Genomic DNA, 21,108 nt, shown 5'->3' with positions numbered 1-21,108 from the left:
ACTTCAGGGCTCACATTCTCAGGCACCACACTCTCAGCTGTAGTTTGGAAAAACCCCTGCCCAGGTAACCTCCTAGCCATAATGTTCAATGGCCCATTAGCAGCCAGATATTTTCCAAACCAAAAAAAAATGTGATGTGTCATCTGACAGGGTGTTATGAAGTGATACAGGTTCTGAAAATACTGCTGTGTGTTTGGTGTTTTCCAGTTGAGTTTACGTTTAAATCATTAGATCCTCTCCTTAACAGGAAATTTATCCTAGGGCTGTATAGGAGCTTCTGACTTAATTTAAGGTTACTTATCCCACTGCCTCTTTTCATGAGAAAACAAGGAAGAAGCTAGGAAGTAAAAGGAAAGGCCACACGTCACCTCCTTTGGTTCGTAAATACTTTAGAATTATCTAAATGGATGTTTGCAAACAAATTGGGGCAAGTCCAAGAAGCCTGCCTGGGCTCTAGGCAGATGAGTGCGACTTAGGACACCTGACAGAATTCTGAGCTGGACAGAGTCTATGACTCTGCTCTAATTTTCTGTGTCGTCCCTGATTACAGACCTGCTGTTTGAAGTAATTGCCTGGAAGCTGGACCATGAGCCCAAACTCTTCATCCTTTGCCCATCTGGGCCCCTGCCTTGGCAGATAGTTCATTTATTATTATAAATTTCTCAGGGAACTCTCTCAGCCGCAACTTAGACTTAACATTATTTTCTTTTTTTTCTCCTTTCCCCGGACTTAACATTTTTAATCTAACATTCATCTCTACTATCAGTTTAGGGAACTTAGAGACCTCAACTTATACCATATCCTGAACTGCAGGTGGGAGGGGGCCAATAAGTCAAGGATTGTCCTCCAAACTCCTCTTCAGCACTCCATATTTCCCTCTTTAAGGTATAAGTCCATCAAACATTTAATCTCTTCCAAATACAGCATAGAGTCTTAGGAATCTGAGAAAAAAAGACCCCTGCCTTTTACAACCATTTACAGTCACTCTCTGGAGGAGCAAAAGACAAACCAGGTAAAAAGTAGTGAGCAAATGAAGCCTGTATGTTACCTACAGAACGAATGGGTCAAACATCTCAACACTGGGGGCACCTGGGTGGCTCGGTCTGTTAAGCATCTGACTCCTGATTTTGTCTTTTTTTTTTTTTTTTTTTTTTTTAAAGATTTTATTTATTTATTTGACAGAGAGAGACAGCGAGAACAGGAACACAAGCAGGGGGAGTGGGAGAGGGAGAAGCAGGCTTCCCGCTGAGCAGGGAGCCCGATGTGGGACTCGATCCCAGGACCCTGGGATCATGACCTGAGCCGAAGGCAGACGCTTAACGACTGAGCCACCCAGGCGCCCCTGACTCCTGATTTTGGCTCAAGTTATGATCTCAGGGCCATGGGATGGAGCCCTGCGTTGGGCTTGCGCTCTGTGCAGAGTCTGCTTGTCCCTCTCTCTCTGCTCCTCCCCACCTGCACTCTCTCCTCTCTTTCAAATAAATAAATAAAATCTTAAAAAAAAAAATCTCGGGGTGCCTGGGTGGCTCAGTCAGTTAAGCATCTGCCTTCAGCTCACGTCATGATCCCAGGGTCCTGGGATCGAGCCCCGCATCAGTCTCCTTGCTGAGCAAGGAGCCTGCTTCTCCCTCTCTCCCTCTGCCGCTCCCCCATTTGTGCTCTCTTGCTCTCTCTGTCAAATAAATAAAATCATTTAAAAAAAAATCTCAACGCTGGAAAATGGTCCAGGAGAAATACTTTTGCTAAAACTCTTCCAGGATGGGCACCTGGGTGGCTCAGATGGTTAAGCGTCTGCCTTCAGCTCAGGTCATGACCCCAGGGTCCTGGGATTGAGTCCCTCAATGGGCTCCCTGCTCAGCGTGGAGCCTGCTTCTCCCTCTGCCTCTCTCTCTCTGTGTCTCTTATGAATAAATAAATAAAATATTTTTTTAAAAAAATAAAAAAATAAAACTCTTCCAGGATACACACATTAAGCTAATCACTGGTCCCCTTTCCCAAAAAGGTGGGCTGAACAGCCAACCCTACTGACCCAAAAAAGCTTTTCATGACCAGGAATCCTTGAACTCAAATATACTACTGGGGTCCTATGAACAGCTTTCAGTATTTCAAAATGCATATCCTTCCCCACTCTCTTACTAAGTTCATTATTTTTGGTAGGTAAAAATTCCCAAATTCAGAACCCACAGGGAAAATAATAATCAAAGATCTTTAGAATAAAACATGGATCTATTTTGAGGCCCATTCCAGCTCTAAAATCTGAGCTTAGGTAGCCTCATTCGTTCACCTGAAGATAGGGATATGCCCGTATTTGTCTTTGTGGCCCTGTGGTGCTTGGTTTGTTTTAGAGTAGTGAAAGATGAAAAAATGTACATGACAGGGGCGCCTGGGTGGCTCAGTCATAAAGCATCTGCCTTTGGCTCAGGTCATGATCTCAGGGTCCTGGGATCGAGCCCCGTGTCAAGCCCCGCGTCGGGCTCCCTGCTCCGCGGGAAGCCTGCTTCTCCCTCTCCCACTCCCCCTGCTTGTGTTCCCTCCTCTCTCGCTGTCTCTCTCTCTGTCAAATAAATAAATAAAATCTTAAAAAAAAAAAAAAAAGAATGTACATGACAATCTCCAGGTCCAAATAAAGAAGAAAGCATTTTGAGAAGGGTCTTAGTCCATCCAAGCTGTTATAACCAAATACTAAAACCGAGTGGCTTCTGAACAACAGAAAATGTATTTTTCACAATTCTGAAGGCTGGGAAGTCCAAGATCAAGGTACCAGCAGATTCGGTGTAGAAAATGGCCTTCTTCTTCTTTTTTTTTTTTTAAGATTTTATTTTTACGGGTGCCTGGGTGGCTCGGTCGGTTGAGCTTCTGCCTTCAGTTCAAATCATGATCTTGGGGTCCTGCAATCGGACCCTGCATGGGGCTCCCTGCTTGGTGGGGAGCCTGCTTCTCCCTCTCCCTCTGCCACTTCCCCTGCTTGTACTCTCCCCCCACCTCGCTCTATCTCTCAAATAAATAAACAAAATCTTTAAAAAAATATATTTTATTTTTAAGTAATCTCTACACCCACCATGGACCTCAAACTCACAACCCTGGGATCAAGACTCACATGCTCCACGCACCGAGCCAGCCAGGCCCTCCTCAATGGCCAACTTCTTTTTTTTTTAATTTTTTTATTGTTATGTTAATCCCCATACATTACATCATTAGTTTTAGATATAGTGTTCCATGATTCATTGTTTGTGCATAACACCCAGTGCTCCATGCAGAACGTGCCCTCCTCAATATCGATGGCCAACTTCTTTTTTTTTTTTTTTTTTTTTTTTAAAGATTTTATTTATTTATTTGACACAGAGAGAGAGAGAGGAATCACAAGCAGGCAGAGTGGCAGGGAGCGGCAGAGGGAGAAGCAAGCTTCCCGCGGAGCAGGGAGCCCGATGTGGGACTCGATCCCAGGACTCTGGGATCGTGACCTGAGCCGAAGGCAGACGCTTAACGACTGAGCCACCCAGGCGCCCCATCGATGGCCAACTTCTTGATGTAATCTTACGTGGTGGCAGGGGCAAGGGAGCTCTCTGGGATCTCCTTCATAAGGGCACAAATCTCATTCACAAGTGCACCACCCTCATGACCTAATCATTTCCCAAAGGCCCCACCTCCTAATATCATCGCATTGGGGGTTAGGATTAACATACAAATTTTGGAGAGACACAGACATTCAAGTCTATAGCAGTAAGTTTACTTGTATTTTGGGCTGTTTAACTTTTAGCCATCGGCCTCAGGATGGCTCATAGTAGGTGTTCTATAAATATGGAACAAATAAATGAATGAATGAATGACTCTTGAAGAGAATCAACTCCAGAGAATAATTTCTTTTTTTTTTTTTAAAGATTTTATTTATTTATTTGACAGAGAGAGAGAGCGAGAGAGGGAACACAAGAAGGGGGAGTGGGAAAGAGAGAAGCAGGCTTCCCGCTGAGCAGGGAGCCCGATCACGACCCTGAGATCATGACCTGACCTGAAGGCAGTCGCTTAACCAACTGAGCCACCCAGGCGCCCCAATAATTTCTTTTTTTAAAAAAATATTTTATTTATTTTTTTGAGAGACAGAGAGAGTGCACAGGAGGGGCGGGGCAGAGGGAGAGGGGAAGCAGACTCCCTGCTGAGCACGGAGCCCAACCTGGGCTGGCTTGATGTGGGTTTGATCTTAGGACCTTGAGATCGTTATCTGAGCCAAAGTCAGACGTTTAACCAACTGAGCCACCCAGGTGCCCCAAATCATTTCTTGTTTAATAGGCTGTTGATCAAAAATACATACATACATACATACATACATAAAATAATAGGCTGTTGATCACATACAATATCTAGTCCTGCCTTCTTGATTCAGACAATAGAAAAAAACAGAAACATCTGTTCAAAAAAGGGGGGATGGGTAGAGGTGTGGGGAAGTAGCTTTCAAAGCTACCTTTATGTGAGAAAGCCTCTCAAAGTGCAACCCGTGTTAAGGTTTACTCTTTCCAAAGCGATGTCATGAATTGGATCCCCCCCATCAGCTCTGGGACGCAGGATATGAGCCAGAGAAGGTTTCTTGTCCTCTGCAGATGGGAAAATAGAGACTCAGAAGAGGTTAGTGACTCTGTGAAGGTCACATAGCAAATTCGGGGCAGGACCTTCCCTGGAACCCAGCACTTCTGGAGACATCCAGGAGCAGGCTACTGTCTACTCTCCTCACACAGACCTTTTTTGTCCAGATTTCACCATATTGGCGAGAGTAGCATGGAGCTTTGGAGGAGAGTGAGAGTGCATGGAATGGGATGCACCCCAAAAGAAGCAGATTGGATGTAAAGGAAGACTCCAGCCGCTGGGAACCTTACCCACAGCTGAGGAAGATCACAAGTAGGGGGTGTTCTGCAGGAAGCTCTTGAATGTCTCCAGAGCCCGAACAGGTGACACCTGAGCCCTATGCAGAAGCAGGGCCAAAGAGTACCAATTACCTGGCTAGTATATGTTTCTGTCGAGCGGTGTTTCTCAAAGTGTAGTTCCAGGACCAGCACCAGCAGCACCATCTGGGAACTTGTCAGAAATGCACATTCCTTTACGCTCCAGCTCAGACCTCCAAAACCCTGGAGGTGGGACCCATAGCCCACCACCCTCCTAGTGATTCTGATATGTTTTAAACTTTGAAAACCACTCTTCTAGAGTTAACATTTTATAGGAACTTTTTTTTTAGCAGAAAAAGTAGTACCATTTTTTTTTTTTTCTTACTCTACAGAGGCCTGGAGAGAGAAATAGAGGAAAACACCGGAGAAGTTTGGGGCTTCTTGGGGAAGGTGGTGTTTGAATGGGGACTTTATGGCCCTCACCTCGGTCTTCCCAATTGTATTCTCCAAGCGATGGGGCCTCTGACTGCATCTACTTTCCTCAGTTCCCCAAACCGCCACTGTCTTTAGGTCCAGAACCAGTCCTGGGCTCTCAAGCCAGGACTCTGTTTCTTTCTGGCTGGGTCCTATTTGGCACCTTTCACTCACTGAAGGGTGAAGAGCTTCCCTCCCTACCCCCAGGAGGACCTAGCCCAGATTGAGTCCCGAGTCATCTCTCCTGAGCAGGTTCTGGTGAAGCAATGGTTAGGAGTTGGGTGACCCTACCTTGGTTATGAGGAATGAGATCTTCCCCAATTCTTTAAAGAAGCCAGCAGCCTGTTTGTTCTAGAACCAAGGATGGTAGGGGCTCACCACCTGGGAGACCAGAGAAGTGGGTCACTCAGCAACTGTGTTCTCTACAACCTCTGCAAAGGGGTTTCTCCTTAAAGTTGCCCTCAGACCAACTGACTGCTATTTGGGTTTTCTCTCACAGCTACCGGCTCTGAGGGCATTTAGAGCTGGAGCATCGGGTGCTTATGAGCTACCACCCCTCCACCACCGGGGCAGAACTCTCATTTCTTCCACAAATAATCACTGATCAGACATCCACTGTGTCCTAGAATGTCCTTCATAATAGTGCAGGCCCTTCAGGTGCTGCTCGCTGTTGCTCACAGACGAGCAGAGAAGCCCACTGTCAAACAACAAATGGCGAGTGTGACAAAGGTTAATAAATGGGGAGGCACAGAGGCGCCTGGGTGGCTCAGTCGGTTAAGCGTCTGCCTTCAGCTCAAGTCATGGTCCCAGGGTCCTGGGATCGAGCCCAGCATCGGGCTCCCTGCTCAGCGGGGAGCCTACTTCTCCCTCTCCCACTCCCCCCTGCTTGTGTTCCCTCTCTCTCTCTCTCTCTGACAAATAAATAAATAAAATCTTTAATAAAAAAATAAATTAAAAAAAATAAATGGGGAAGCACAGTGAGCTTTGGGGAGTCTACAACCCAGTCCAGGGATTCAAGGCCTCTCTAAGGATGTGGAAGGAGTAGTTCTCTGGATAGAGTGACAGAGAGAAGACACATCCCAGCAAAGGGCTGAGCCTTACAGAGATGATACTGGCATCTTTGAACATCTTTGCGGAATTGAAAGGCCAGGAGAGATGGAGCTAGAGAGGTAGCTGGCTGGAGGCCTGCTAGAGCAGCCTGGGTCAGCCCTCTATCCTAAGGGCTCGGGGAGGGGCGCCCAGCTGGCTCAGCATGCGACTCTTAATCTCAGGGTCGTGAGTTGGAGCCCCACATTGGGTGTAGAGATTACTAAAAATAAATAAAGAACAAACAAACTAAGAACTCTCAGAAGCCTTTGAAGGCTGGGGTAGAACAGGTGACGTACTAATAGGGGCACTGTTTTAAGGTCACACTGGCTGTGCCCTTCAGAAAGGGTGGGTGCCCCACCAGAGAAGCTACTGGGAGACTAACCAGGAAGCTGCTGCCAGAGGCCAGAAGAGGGGGTGGCGGTAGCGACAGAGGAAAGTGGGGCCACCAGACATGTGGGAGGTAAAAGTGTGGGGCTTTGGCAACTGATGGGGTGTGAAAGATGAGGCGGAAAAAAGCAAAGGATTATCTACCCCAGGTGACTTCCCCCCTGAAGCAGGGAGACTAGAGGACTGAGTTTGGGGGCAGTGATGGTGGGTTCAGTTTTGGGGTTGAAGGTACCTGTGATTCGCCCAGGTGGAGAGATTCAGAGGGCGATGGGCTAAAGCTGCTGGAGATGGAGCTGGGAGCCAGACTTCTGATGGGGACTGAAGTCACCAACAGGAGGGCTGCCCTGGGGGGGCCTTCAAAGGGCAGAGGCACCAGGGCTCTGAGAAGAGCTGCTTTGCTCACAGTTAAGGAGGGAAGTGCCTCAGGGCGCGTGGCTGGCTCAGCTGGAAGAGCATGCAACACTTGATCTTGGGGTTGTGAGTTCGAGCCCCATGTTGTGTGTAGAGATTACTTGAAAAAAATAAAATCTTTGGGGTGCCTGGGTAGCTCAGTCGGTTAAGCCTCCAACTCTTGGTTTCAGCTCAGGTGTTGATCTCAGGGTGGCACGTTAAGGCGCATGTTGGGCTCCATGCTGGGCATGGAGTCTACTACTACAAAATAAGTCAATGATTTAACCTAGTAATAAAAGAGAAAAAATAGGGGCACCTGGGTGGCTCAGTTGGTTAAGTATCTGCCTTTGGCTCAGGTCATGATCTCAGGGTCCTGGGATCGAGCCCCACAACTGGCTCCCTGCTCCGTGGGGAGTCTGCTTCTCTCTCTCTCTCTCTCTTTCTCTCTCTAAATTTGAGAGAGAGAGAGAGAGAGTCAGCAAGAGCAGGAGGGACAGAGGGGGAGGGAAAGAGAATCGCAAGCCGACTTATTTATTTATTTATTTATTTATTTATTTATTTATTTAAGAGAGATTGAGAGCGAGAGCGACAGAGAGAGAGAGAGGGAGGGGGGGAGCAGCAGAGGGAGAAGCAGACTCCCTGCTAAGCAGGGAGCCCAACGCAGGGCTCAATCCCAGGACCCCAGGATCACCACCCAAGCCGAAGGCAGATGCTTAACTGACTGCCCAGGCACCCCAAAATCTTTTTTTTTTTTAAAGATTTTATTTATTTATTTGACAGAGAGAGAGATAGTGAGAGCAGGAACACAAGCAGGGGGAGTGGGAGACCCAGGACCCCCCCCCCCCCGCCTTTTTTTTTTAAAGTCGGTTAGAGCCTCGGAACAGCCCGGCCCAGGAGGATGAGGATTAGTAGAGAAGCTAAGAGAGGTCACAGAAGCCAAGAGCATTGAGGGACTCAAGTGTTTATTTACAGTCCAGCAAGGAAGGGACTGACAAGGCCTTGGGCTGTGTGACAGGGCCAGTGGTGACCTTGGAAAGAGCCATTTCTGTGGAATGAGGGGGCAGAAACCAGATTGGAATGGGAGCTGTAGCTGGAAGGGAAAGGAAATTTTGTGTTTTTTTTTAAAGATTTTATTTATTTATTTGACAGAGAGAGACACAGCGAGAGAGGGAACACAGCAGGGGGAGTGGGAGAGGCGAAGCAGGCCTCCCGCCGAGCAGGGAGCCCGATGTGGGGTTCGATTCCAGGACCCTGGGATCAAGACCTGAGCTGAAGGCAGAGGCTTAACCACTGAGCCACCCAGGCGCCCCCTGGGTTTTTTTTTTAAGGAGAGATTGGTGCACATTTAAATGCTAATGAACTTGTTTTGGAAAGACGTTATCTCTCCTTTGGTTTTAGATAGCTGGAGGGACAAGGTCTCCTTTGTTTTCTGCAAGGAAGGAAGAAATACTTGGCCTTTGATCTCTCCAGCCCTCCTCTTCCTGAAGGTTCTTCTCCACGGCAGAAGTATCCAGGGAGAGCCCCCATTCGGAAGGGCCCCGAAGCCACTCTTCCCCAGGCTGCTGACTTCTGGAAGAATGAAGGGCCGCAGCAGTCCACCCCCACCCAGCTTCGGGCACCATGTCCCCACCTGCTACTTCCAGGCCTCCACACACCTCTCCCCACCCAGGAAGTTGCAAGCCAGGTCAGTGTTCCCTTTATAGACAAAAGGGCACAAAGGTCATGCTGCCCCAGCTCGCAGCAGAAAGGGGCCATGTCACATGCTGCCTCAGGTCTTGAGAGTTAACCTGGGAGCTGTAGAGAGAAGCAGCTGGGAACTGGGATTCCCAGGGTCCCTCTTCAATCGGCAAGAAGTTGCTCCTAGATATGGGCCTCCCCAGTCCCCCAGGATTACAGCTCTCTCCCACACCTTCTTCCTGGACCCTACGGCCCCCACCTCTATGTCCTCTGCTTCTAATTGCAACAGGGGCCTCTCCATTAACCATTTCTTCCAACAAATATTTGAGTACTTACTATGTTCCAGGCACTGTACAGGTGCTGGCATTGTAACTGAACAAACATCCTGCCCTCCATTTATTTATTCATTCATCCATGATTTCTAGAGAGGGAGAGGGAGAGAATCTTAAGCTGGCTCCACGCCCAGCGCGGATCCCTATGTGGGGCTCAGTCTCACAACCCTGAGAACATGACCTGAGCCCAAATCCAGAGTGGGACACTTAACTGACTGAGCCACCCAGGCGCCCCCTGCCCTACAATTAATATCTGCTATCTCTGCCCTGCCTCTCCCCAAGAAGACCCCTCAGTCCTGTGAGGTCCCAGCCTCGCTGTCCTGCCTTGACCAGTGGCTGCCAGATCTCAGGTTCCCCGGCACAGTTCCCCAGGCGGGGACGGCATCCCTGCCGCAGGTAATTCGGGTTCAGCTGCAAGTACAGGGTGGGGCACTGATGTATTCAAGCCCTGCCAGGGCTGGAACCGTTAGGAGGTGGAGGCAGTGAGTGGAGGAGGCGGTTATGAGGTAGAAAGCCTCAGATATTCCTTCCCTCCATCCCGTTATCCCATGCTCAGGCTCCCCTAAACTTAGTGAATCCCACAGAGATGTTCTTTTTGGAATCCCACAAGCTCTTTCCATGTTTTATACCCCTGAAGGCAGAACAAAGGAGACAGAACTTCGTCTAGTACATTGCGAGGGAGCAGTTGGGCAAGACAGCCAAGGAGAGACTGTCTGCTGGGAGGCAAAGGAGAGACTGGTGGGGTCTATAGCTAAGGGGAGGAGTCAGGAGGTATAGGAACGTATAGAATTCTCCTGTTTTGGTCCCTGTGTCCGGTTGTAAGTAGTCTATTGATCAGCTACGGCCTGTGGATATTTAGAGGTGGGTTGCCTGATGAACCTGTTTGCATTCAGCTCTGTCGTCACTGTGGGCCCTCGGCCTCACTCAGCTTTCCACTGCTCAAGCCTGTTGCCTAAAAGCAGCCTCTACATTTCCCCCCTGACAGATTGACAGTGACAGATCTTAGGCATTTGGGCAGAGGTCTCATTTTCAGTAGCTGCTTCATGCTGGATGGGGCGGCAGGGGAAAGAGGGGAGCATGCTGTCCTTACCTAAATCTGTTGGTCCATCAGGGGTTCTGTGCAGTTAGAGACCAGAACATGGTATTGTATTAACGTGCTGATAGGTGATTTGAATGAAACTCCTTGGTGGCCAGGTCCACGGGATCCTCCAATGGTATGGGCTGGAATCTTTGCTGAATCATCATCATTCGTATGTGGAATTGTTGGATTCTAGAAAAGACACATTTAACAAAGAGATTAAAGAGGGGAGACCAATAACAAGGAGCACAAGTATTGAGGCCAGGGGCAAAAGGGAAGAAGCCAGGATAGCCATGACCAGGTTTCTTTCCAGGAAAACCATCTTTTGTGTTGCAAGGTCCCAAAGGGAGGAAGCTTGTTGAAATCAAATTATGGACATTTTCTTGTATTTGTGTTATAAAAAAGCGTTCCACGGAGGGGCCATACCTCTTGATCTGGGAGTTTATACCGGGGCCAGGAAACGTTACATAAAAAGATGAGACATTTTTCCTTAGGCCTTTGGGGGGGTCAAATTTGTTCCAGTTTTTAAGAATACAGCCTAAGGGCGAGTCTAAAGGAATAGAGGGGATTTATCCCATCGTGGGAAAGATCAGCTGCCGATTCTCAAAGGGGTGTCCCACTAAAGGGAATGGGGAGCCAACTAGTGGTCACAATTTCAGTCGGGGCGCCCCATTGACCTGAGAAAGGACCTTTTGCAGGGCAACTGACTCTAGTGGGGCAACCCAGCAAGGAGAAGGTGGCGGCAAATGGTAATTAGAATCCCTGCTGGGGTGTCCCCCTGCAACAGGGAAAGCTGGACACCGGGTGAGCAACTGGGTCAGAAAAAGGAGGACTCGCCACTCACACTTAGGAACCTATTTAGCCCACAGACCAGGATGGCGGCTGGCCCTGTGGGAACAAAGGAAGAAAGGTGGGGCCCTAATGAAGCAAAGCAGCTGAGAGGCAGCCAACATCAGGAAAGGCTTCCAACTGAGTCCAGAACGTGTGCCGATTCACCCTGGACAAGCTGCTGCTGCCAATTGAGCCGCACATTGGGAACGGAGGCCTGGGAGGGACTGAGTGGAGAGGGGGGGAAGGGGGTCCTTCAGCCTCATAGGCAGGGACAGTCCAACCCGTTTACTGTTAGACCCTCAGACACACTTGGGAGCCGCCCTGGCCAGAGATCTTCAGTTGTCTGGGGAGTAATAGGGTTAGACCAGCCAAGGGCCAAAAAGAGAAAGGAGAGGGAGGGAAGGATCCCTCCAAAGGGCAGGACAGGAAATCCCTCACCTTTCTGGGCAAGGGTGGTCTGGCAGGTTCCTCTTTGGACTTCACTGAGGAGTAGCCTCAGCCAGAGATGGTCAGTTCCCCAAGGAGTTTAACTAGAGTCAGCCCACGGAGGGCAAGTCCCCAGAAATTCCTGGAGATTCTGAGGAGAGTCCCGGGGTCGGTAGAGGGGCCTTGTAAGGGCCACCAAATGTGGGGCGACCCAGTTGGGTGGAGGCAGGTGGCATGGGTGGTGAGAGAATTCCCCCGAGCAGAACAAAAGCGTGCACTGCAAGGGAACAGTGGATAGGACAACCAAGGACAAACTGTCTACCGGGAGGCAGGGGTCGGGGCTAGAGTTATGGGAATGTATGGAATTCCCTTTTTTGGTCCCTGTGTCCGGTTGTAAGTCGCCCATTTGTCAGCTAGGGCCTGTGGATATTTAGAGGTGGGTTGCCTGATGAACCTGTTTGCATTCAGCTCTGTCGTCACCGTGGGCCCTCGGCCTCACTCAGCTTTCCATTGCTCAAGCCTGTTGCCTAAAAGTGGCCTCTGTACCCTAGGTGACTAGGATGGCACCTCTCTAAGCTTCGGTTCCTTTATCTGCAAACCTACTGTGGAGGTTCTTTGGAGGGTAAAATGAGATGAAGTATGAAAAATACTCAGTGCCGGGCATAGGGGGAGGTCATTTATTCAACAAGTAGTCATTAGGTGCTTCCTGTGTGCTAGCTAGTGGGAAGGTAGCAGCAAAAAAGCAAGTTCCTGCATTCATTGATTTTGCACTAAAACCGGGAGGGGCAGGGGATAAACAATAATAAATACACAAAGCAAGCTAGGCAATGGAAGTGCTGTGAAAAGTAATGAAGCAGAATAAGTTGCTGGAGTGAAAAAGAGGTAGGCAGCTATTTTTGTTTGGGGAGATCTCTCTGGGGAGGATCTGATCAGAGACACGAATGAGCTGAGGGAGGAAGCCAGGCAGGCATCTAGTGGCACAGGGTTCCAGGCAGGGGACCAGAAAGTGCAAAGACCCCGAGACTGACATCTGGTGAGTCTGCAGGTGAGGCTGAAGCATAGCCATGGTGGTGGTGGTGGTGGTGATTGTGGCGATGGTGGTAATGGTTGTGGTGGTGGTAGTGGTGGTGGTGATTTGTAGTGGTGGTGGTGATTGTGGTGATGGTGGTAATGGTTGTGGTGGTGGTGGTGGTGATTTGTAGTGGTAGTGGTGGTTATGGTTGTGGTGGTGGTTGTGGTGGTGGTGGTGGTAGTGGTTGTGGTGGGGGTGGTTGTGGCGGTGGTGGTAGTGGTGGTTGTGGTGGTGGTTGTGATGGTGGTGGTGGTGGTTGTGATGGTGGTGGTGGTTGTGGTGGTGGTGGTGGTTGTGGCGGTGGTGGTGGTTGTGGCGGTGGTGGTGGTGGTTGTGGCGGTGGTGGTGGTGGCGGTTGTGGTGGTTGTGGTGGTGGTGGTTGCGGTGGTGGTGGTGGTGGTTGTAGCGGTGGTGGTGGTGGTGGTTGTGGTGGTTGTGGTTGTGATGGTGGTGGTGGTGATTTGTAGTGGTGGTGGTGATTGTGGTGATGGTGGTAATGGTTGTGGTGGTGGTGGTGGTGATTTGTAGTGGTAGTGGTGGTTATGGTTGTGGTGGTGGTTGTGGTGGTGGTGGTGGTAGTGGTTGTGGTGGTGGTGGTGGTGGTGGTGGTGGTGGTGGTGGTTGTGATGGTGGTGGTGGTTGTGGTGGTGGTGGTGGTTGTGATGGTGGTGGTGGTTGTGGTGGTGGTAGTGGTTGTGGCGGTGGTGGTGGTTGTGGCGGTGGTGGTGGTTGTGGCGGTGGTGGTGGTGGTTGTGGCGGTGGTGGTGGTGGTGGTTGTGGTGGTTGTAGCGGTGGTGGTGGTGGTGGTTGTAGCGGTGGTGGTGGTGGTTGTAGCGGTGGTGGTGGTTGTGATGGTGGTGGTGGTGGTGGTTGTGGTTGTGATGGTGGTGGTGGTTGTGATGGTGGTGGTGGTGGTGGTTGTGATGATGGTGGTGCTGGTGGTGGTGGTGGTTGTGATGGTGGTGGTCGTTGTAGTGGTGGTAGTGGTTGTGGTGGTGGTTGTGATGGTGGTGGTAGTTGTAGTGATGGTGATGGTTGTGGTGATGGTGGTGCTGGTAGTGGTGGTGGTGGTTGTAGTGGTTGCAGTGGTGGTGGTGGTGGAGGAGGAGAGGGGTAGAGTGGGAGGTCACAGCGTAGCCAGAACTGTGGGGTCCTGTCAGCCGGGGTGAGGACTCTGGCTTTCCTCCTAGTAAGAAGAGAAGCCATAGAGGATCTTGAGCTGAGGATGATAGGAATTTTAAAAGACTACTGCAAGGACAGGAGACAATAGGAAAGCAAGGGCGGCAGCAGAAATTTGTTATGGAAAACCCAAGTTCAACTGCCCATCGTTTGAAAAGCCAGTACTCAGGAGACAAGGTTTTTGTTTTGTTTTTTTTGTTTTGTTTTGTTTAAGAGACAAGTTTTTTTTTCTATAAATTTTTTTTTAAAGATTTTATTTATTTATTTGACAGAGAGAGACATAGGGAGAGAGGGGAACAGAAGCAGAGGGAGTGGGAGAGGGAGAAGCAGGCTTCCCATGGAGCACGGAGCCCAATGTGGGGCTCGATCCCAGGACCCCGGGATCATGACCTGAGCCGAAGGCAGACGCTTAACGACTGAGCCACCCAGGCGCCCCTAAGAGATAAGTTTTGATTGGAAAGGAATATGAGCTTTATTCAGGAGGCTGACCACCTGGGGAGAAGACAGACTCTTCTCCAAAAACCAACTCTGAGGTTTCTGCCTGGCCCAAAGATTTGTAAAGGAAGTTTAGGGCAGTGAAAGGGGAGCACAATGGTCTGTAAGACTTCTTGATTGCGGGCACACTCCATGGTGCTAGCTACACACATTATCTCGGTTCTCAGAGGTTGTGCGTTGGTGCCCAGGGATAGAGGGATGGTTGTGTCAGAGGGTTTAGTTCTAAGTCTTTCAAGGAAACAATGCGTGATCTATAGATATACAAAGAAAGGTTTAGTTAATCAATCACAAGGGTTAAAGGTGCTTGCTAAAAAAGACTGAAGGGAGCGCCTGGATGACACAGTCGGTTGGGTGTCCAACTCTTGGTTTTGGCTCAGGTCGTGACCTCAAAGGTCGTGGGATTGAGCCCAGAGTCTGGCACATGCTCTGCGTGGAGTCAGCTTCAGATTCTCTTTTCCTCTCTCTCTGCCCTTCCAGCTCCTGCATGCGCCCCCTCTCTCTCTCAAATAAACAAATAAATCTTTAAAAAAAAAAAAAAAGAAGACTACTAAGGGGTCTTTTTCGGAGGGGCCAAGGCAGCGGCTTCAGAATCACCAAATCAGGGGAACCTGGATGGCTCAGTTAGTTAAGCGTCTGCCTTTGGCTGGGGTCATGATCCAGGGTCCTGGGATCGAGTCCTTTACAGGGCTCCCTGCTCAGCTGGGAGCCTGCTTCTCCCTCTGCCTATTTCTCCCCCTGCTTGTGTGTGCTCTTTCTCACTCTGACAAATAAAGAAATAAAATCTTAAAAAATAATAAATAAATAAATAAATAAAATCTTAAAAGAAAAAAGAATCACCAAATTAGAAGGATATTACAATAGTTCAGGCAACAGATGATGATGGGCTGGACTAGTTGTGAAGGCGGAGAGAAGTGATATGGGTAATTATCTCCAGACCAGAGGGAACAGTCCTCATCGTCTACACCCACCTGACCAACCACTTACCCGGATGGCCATGTGGCACTGGTATCTTCAGACGAGGTTGCCCATGTTGGCAGTGCCACGCCCCTGGGAGCCATGTGCCCCCCAGCAGGGTGAGTAGAGGTGGAGGGTGTTGAGGCAATGCCCAGAAGCACGTGGGAAGCCTCTAACACCTGCAGAGAGGAGTCCTTCCAAGGTCCTTCCAGGGTTAAGGATAAAAACACAATATGCTACACTTCTGGCCATAGGGTCCAATTACTTTGACACCCAACATGCTGAAAACTTACAGTAGAGCACGTGAGACCTGAGCTTGCGCCCTCTGGCCTCTGACCCCGGGAACACCTCCATGCCATAGGATGGGGAGCTGAAGGCACTCGACAACCCTCCCCGGGGAAGAGAGTTACCAAGTACCACCCAGCTCTGACAGGCCAGTGTGCTCCGTTCTGATCTAGGGGCCGGAGTTCACGATTCATGGTCTGACAATTTGGCTCATTGAGACATGGGCAAAAGCTTTCAGGTCCTCTCAGCCCACCTGTTCCCGCTTCTTGTAGCTCTCCGGCTAGCTCCACTCGCGCATGCGCAGCAGGAACTGGGCCGGGCTGCGTGGCTGCCAAACTTCTGGGCAGAAATCTGAACTCGAGTGCCCGGTAAATTCTCCTCGAGTGTTAATTCTTGTTTGAAAACCAAAGTTTGGTGACCTGCAATAGCTCCCTGTATACAGTAATCCTTTATCAAAGGTCAAATGAAATTGCGGAAAAATACAAAACAAATAAGTAAACAAATAAAAGGGAGAGGCACTCTCTATTTTGGGATTCCTGCAATGGCTCATCAGAACCCTGAGGGCCCAGCACCGGGAAGCAGAGGCAGAAACACTGCTCAGGGCACCCATCTCCCCTGAGTTGTCACCGTTCCTGGTGACAGACCTCCTGCTGCTTATTTTGTTTAAAAACATAGAGTGCTGGGGCCCCTGGCTGGCTCAGTCAGTAGAGCATGTGACTCTTGGTCTCTGGGTCCTGAGTTCAAGCCCCACACTGGGTGTGCAGCCTACTTAAAAAATCATAGAGTGCTGTAGTTTGCATAAATCACTTAATGAAATCAGAGTCAATTCAGAGTTACCCCTAGACTAACTCTTACTTATTTGCACTTAGATATGTACACCCTCTTGGGTGGGAGAGACAGGTGCCGTGTGACAGCAAATGCTGCAGGTGAAATTGGGGACGGTCCTCTCTCTTGCAACAGAGTAAATGTTCTCTGATGGGTCAGGGCCTGTCCACTGAGAGTTTTGCCAAGGCCTTTGTAGGTTTCTTCTGGATTAGGGCAGGGCAGGGGGCAGGGTCCTTCTCCCAGGACGCTGTACAGCTAGGGGCACAACCCTGCCCTTAGACACAAAAAAACTCTGAATTCTAGTCCCCCCTCTAGGTCTCATCTTAATGACTTCAGTCCTCTCAAACACACAGGCAACACTCAAAACCTATTAGTGCTTCCTTAGGTCAAATCAAAAGGTGGAAGTATACGGAAGTCATTCAAATGCAAACTACAGGATTCCTCGCAAATTACTGGTATCAAGGTAGAAAAGATACAAAAAAGACAGATCTTATAATATCACAGATTATCAAAATATTATACAGTTTCCCCTAACATAGAGCAGCTTTCCCAAGCTGCTGCAAAATGATCCTAAAATCACCAGCCAGAAGAAACAGTACAAGAATAAAGTTTACGTTTACATTGGCTCCCCATCATAATTATTCTCCATGCTGGTATCCTCAGAAAGATCTTTATGATACAGGCAGTAATGACAACGACATCTAAATCTTTCCACTCTTGATTAACCCTCCTCAGTTTCCTTCTGCTGTAGATCTTTTTGAAGCTTTCTGGGACCCGGGGTTGAGGTAGTGCTGGTATTGAATCAATCGAATTATCCTTGCCATCCTTTCTTTCCGAGCAGTTAACAAAGTCCTTACTCCAGCCCTCCCCCTGCTGCTGCTGAGGATGCGCTCAACGAGCCCCTGTGGTTTATTCTCTCCGTCCTGCTGTTGGGATGGATATTCTGGTAGAGGGGAAGGGAGTTTGATATTAGAGTCGAGAGTCAATTTACCAAAGTTCTTTGTTAATACTTCGGAGATAGTTTGAGAGGCACCTGAGCCCTCCTGGGAATTCTCTTCACTGGGCATCTGAGTGATCCCGGGGCTCAGGTTGGGTAAAGCTGCTTTGGCGAATCCACTGGAAGCCTAGTCATAGACTGAAGCTCCACCTAGATCTTCGGGTTCCAGTGGGAGGTGATGGTCAAGACTCAACTTGCTGCAAAGTAGCCTGGAAAGAACTTTATAGCCCAGAAAGAGCGAGAAAAACCCAAACTCCAACAAAGTGTGGCATGGCAAGAGAAAGAACAAACCTCTGCATTTGCAATTTAAAAAGCAAAAAGAGGGGCGCCTGGATAGCTAAGTCATTGGGCATCTGCCTTCAGCTCAGGTCATGATTTTGGGGTCCTGGGATCGAGCCCCGCATCGGGCTCCCTGCTCCGCAGGAAGCCTGCTTCTCCCTCTCCCACTCCCCCTGCTTGTGTTACCTTTCTCGCTGTCTCTCTCTGTCAAATAAATAAATAAAATCTTAAAAAAATAAATAAATAAAATAAAAAGCAAAAAGAAAGGGGCGCCTGGCTGGCTCAGTTGGTGGAGCATGGGACTCGATCTCAGTGTCATGAGTTCAAGCCCTACATTGGGCATAGGGATTACTTAAAAAAAAAAGGGGGGTGCCTGGGTGGCTCAGTTGGTTAAGCGACTGCCTTCGGCTCAGGTCACGATCCTGGAGTCCCGGGATTGAGTCCCGCATCGGGCTCCCTGCTCGGCAGGGGTCTGCTTCTCCCTCTGACCCTCCCCCTCTCATGCTCTCTCTCTCTCAAATAAATAAATAAAATCTTTTAAAAAAAAAGGAAAAAGAAATAAAGCTTAAAAAATTATTTTATATATATATATTTTAAGATTTTATTTATTTATTTGACAGAGACACAGCGAGAGAGGGAACACAAGCAGGGGGAGTGGGAGAGGGAGAAGCAGGCTTCCCACGGAGCAGGGAGCCCGATGTGGGGCTCGATCCCAGGACCCTGGGACCACGACCTGAACCGAAGGCAGACGCTTAATGACTGAGCCACCCAGGAAGCCCAAAAATTATTATATTTTGTGAAATGATTACGACAAATTAACATCCATCACTTCACATAGTTACATTTTTTTCTTATGATGAGAACTTTTAAGCTTTACTCCACCAGCAATTTTCAAATACACAATACAGTATTGTTAACTGTGGTCACCACGCTGTTTACTATATCCTCAGAATCTACCCATCTTATAATGGGAAGTTCTTACCTTTTGAACACCTTCATCCATTTTCCTCACTCTCCCAAAATAATATTATTTATTTATTCATTTATTTTAAAGATTTTATTTATTTATTTTGTCAGAGAGAGAGAGACAGCGAAGGAGGGAACACAAGCAGGGGGAGCAGCAGAGGGAGAGGGAGAAGCAGGCTTCACGCCGAGCAGGGAGCCTGATGTGGGGCTGGATCCCAGGACCCTGGGATCATGACCTGAGCCGAAGGCAGACACTTAACCCACTATACCACCCAGGCGCCCCCCAAAATAAGATTTTTTAGAACAACAATGTGGCCTCACCAGGGTTGCTATAAATATATTGGGAGTGTGTGCACGCGTGCGTGCATGTATGTGTATGCGCATGCGTGTGTGTGTGTAGGGACAATACTGTGCACTGAGGTTCTGAGCGCTTCTTTCTCCTTGGCTTTCTGCCAGCTGAGGAGGAGAGGGTGACTCTCCTCACTGAAGCACTTGTCCTCTGTGTTGTAGGAGATCTCACCGGTGTCCTCCAAGCAGCACTTGGTGTTGGGGGGACTCCAGAGGCTGTGGGCAGAGAGCTGGAGAGTCCGGCTGTGAGGACAGGAGCCCCAGTGCTCACCTCCATTCCCTGCTGTATTAATTATCTCCGATCAGTCTAAACTGGCCTACCTGGCGGCATTGCTTACCTCTGGCCTAAGGATGGCAGAGAGCCCCCTGCCTCAGAGGTACAGGTGCGAAGGCCTGGTAGGGGACAGGACTGACTGTGGCCGGTGAGGTCGTGGTAGTAACCAAACTCTAGCAGAGGATCATGTTCAGCTGGTAGTTGCTCATTCTGTTTCCCATTGCAAAGCCCTGAAAGCAGAAGAAACAAATGCTGAGAAGCGTATTCCTGACAGCGACGGTGGTCACGGCTAGCCTCAGTGGAGTGCCCCTGTGTGGGCCCGCTCCGAGCCCTTTATTCTCATTGTCTCCCTTAGTCACCATAACCCTGGGAAGCAGGGACTACTGTGTGCACTCCCCTTTTACGGATGGGGAAACCGAGGCATAGAGAGACTAAAGAGCTTGCTCAAGGCCACACAGCCAATTGGTGGCAGAGCCAGGATTCAAACCCAGGTTGGTGCCATGTCCAGGCCTACACGATTAGCCACTTGGCTATACTTCCTCCCGAAGGATTAACACTGAACTATCCTCAGAATCTCAGAGCTGCTGACATCTTTCAGGTTAGATTAGCCTTATTTATGGATGGGGAAGCCTGTGTGAAACTGAATGAAGGAAACTTTATTTAAAATGGAGTCAAGGGCTGCCTTTGGCTCAGGTCATGATCCTGGAGTCCTGGGATCGAGTCCCGCATCAGGCTCCCTGCTCAGCGGGGAGTCTGCTTCTCCCTCTGACCCTCCCCCCTCTCATGTGCTCTCTCTCTCATTCTCTCTCTCTCTAATAAATAAATAAAATCTTTAAAAAAAATAAAAATAAAAAATAAATAAATAAATAAAATGGAGTCAAGGGGGGGGGCACCTGAGTGGCTCAGTTGGTTAAGCATCTGGCTCTTGATCTCAGCTCAGGTTATGATCTCAGGGTCATGCTGGGCGGGGAGCCTGCTGAAGATTCTCTCTCTCTCTCCCTCTGCCCCTTCCCCCACTTCTCTCTCTAAAAAGAAAACAAAAACCTAAAAAAAATTAAATAAAATGCAGTCAGGAGGCCGGAAAGGGGAGCTCTCATACCCTCCTCAACTGTAGACCCCCCCCCGCAGGAACACGAGTACCTGGCATTCTCAATAGGAGGACGTCTACACCGGACAACCCCAGCAGGAAGAAGAAAGATTGCTTCCTCCTCCAGCAACAGCCCAGCCAATGAGAGACTGTCACAACGCAGCCAATGAGAAGCCACAACACTTCATAACTCCCAGTTTACTCCAATGGACCTTCAGTTTACAACAGCCCCTCCCAGCTCTCCTTTTCTCTGGAAAAGGCTGTTCCTCTGCCTTGTTCTCCCCACTTGCCTTTGGTTTTGCATTAGCTTGCTCGTTCTGAATTGCAATTCTCTGCTAGTCCTGAATGAACCCATCTTGCTGGCAAAATAACTGACAATTTTATCATTAAGGTTAACACAGGGTAGGGGGGGATAAGGGTCAAGGTCAGAGATTAATCTTTATCCTCCGTATATATCCCAGTCTTTCCATCTTTCCATTGATCTCCATCTCAATGCTCTGGCTCTAGTCCATATGTCACTGTCACCTCTGCCTGGACCACTGCAACAGGCCAACCCTTGAGGCAAACACTTTTTTTTGTTTAAAGTAAGTTTTATGCCCAATGTGGGGCTTGAACTCATGACCCTGAGATCAAGCACCACATGCTCTATTGACTGAGCCAGCCAAGTGCCCCTTGAAGCAAACCCTTTTATTTGAAAAAAAATTGGGGGGCGGGGCACGCCTGGGTGGCTCAGTCCCTTAAGCATCTGCCTTCAGCCCAGGTCATGATCCCAGGGTCCTGGGATTGAGTCCC

At 49.0% G+C, this 21,108-nt stretch overlaps 1 long non-coding RNA gene across 5 annotated transcripts; it reads right to left on the bottom strand.

Annotated features, from left to right (window-relative positions):
• Nucleotides 1–4,069: 4,069 nt before the first annotated feature.
• LOC144380249 (uncharacterized) lies at nucleotides 4,070–20,435 on the bottom strand. Of its 5 annotated transcripts, none has more exons than XR_013444224.1 (5): nucleotides 20,370–20,435; nucleotides 19,294–19,459; nucleotides 10,311–10,490; nucleotides 5,637–5,726; nucleotides 4,070–4,586 (listed from the first exon to the last, which is right to left on the bottom strand). It is a non-coding gene; the product is annotated as an uncharacterized LOC144380249 (long non-coding RNA). The 5 variants fall into 5 exon arrangements; XR_013444223.1 differs by lacking the exon at nucleotides 4,070–4,586 and adding an exon at nucleotides 4,596–5,064; XR_013444227.1 differs by lacking the exon at nucleotides 5,637–5,726 and having other exon boundaries at nucleotides 20,329–20,435.
• Between the last annotated feature and the right edge of the window lie 673 nt (nucleotides 20,436–21,108).

The sequence above is a fragment of the Halichoerus grypus genome, chromosome 15 (genome assembly GCF_964656455.1).
Source record: "Halichoerus grypus chromosome 15, mHalGry1.hap1.1, whole genome shotgun sequence".
Classification (NCBI taxonomy): Eukaryota; Metazoa; Chordata; class Mammalia; order Carnivora; family Phocidae; genus Halichoerus; species Halichoerus grypus.
The sequence above is the reverse complement of the archived record's forward strand: the minus strand, read 5'-3'. Positions and strand labels throughout refer to the sequence as shown.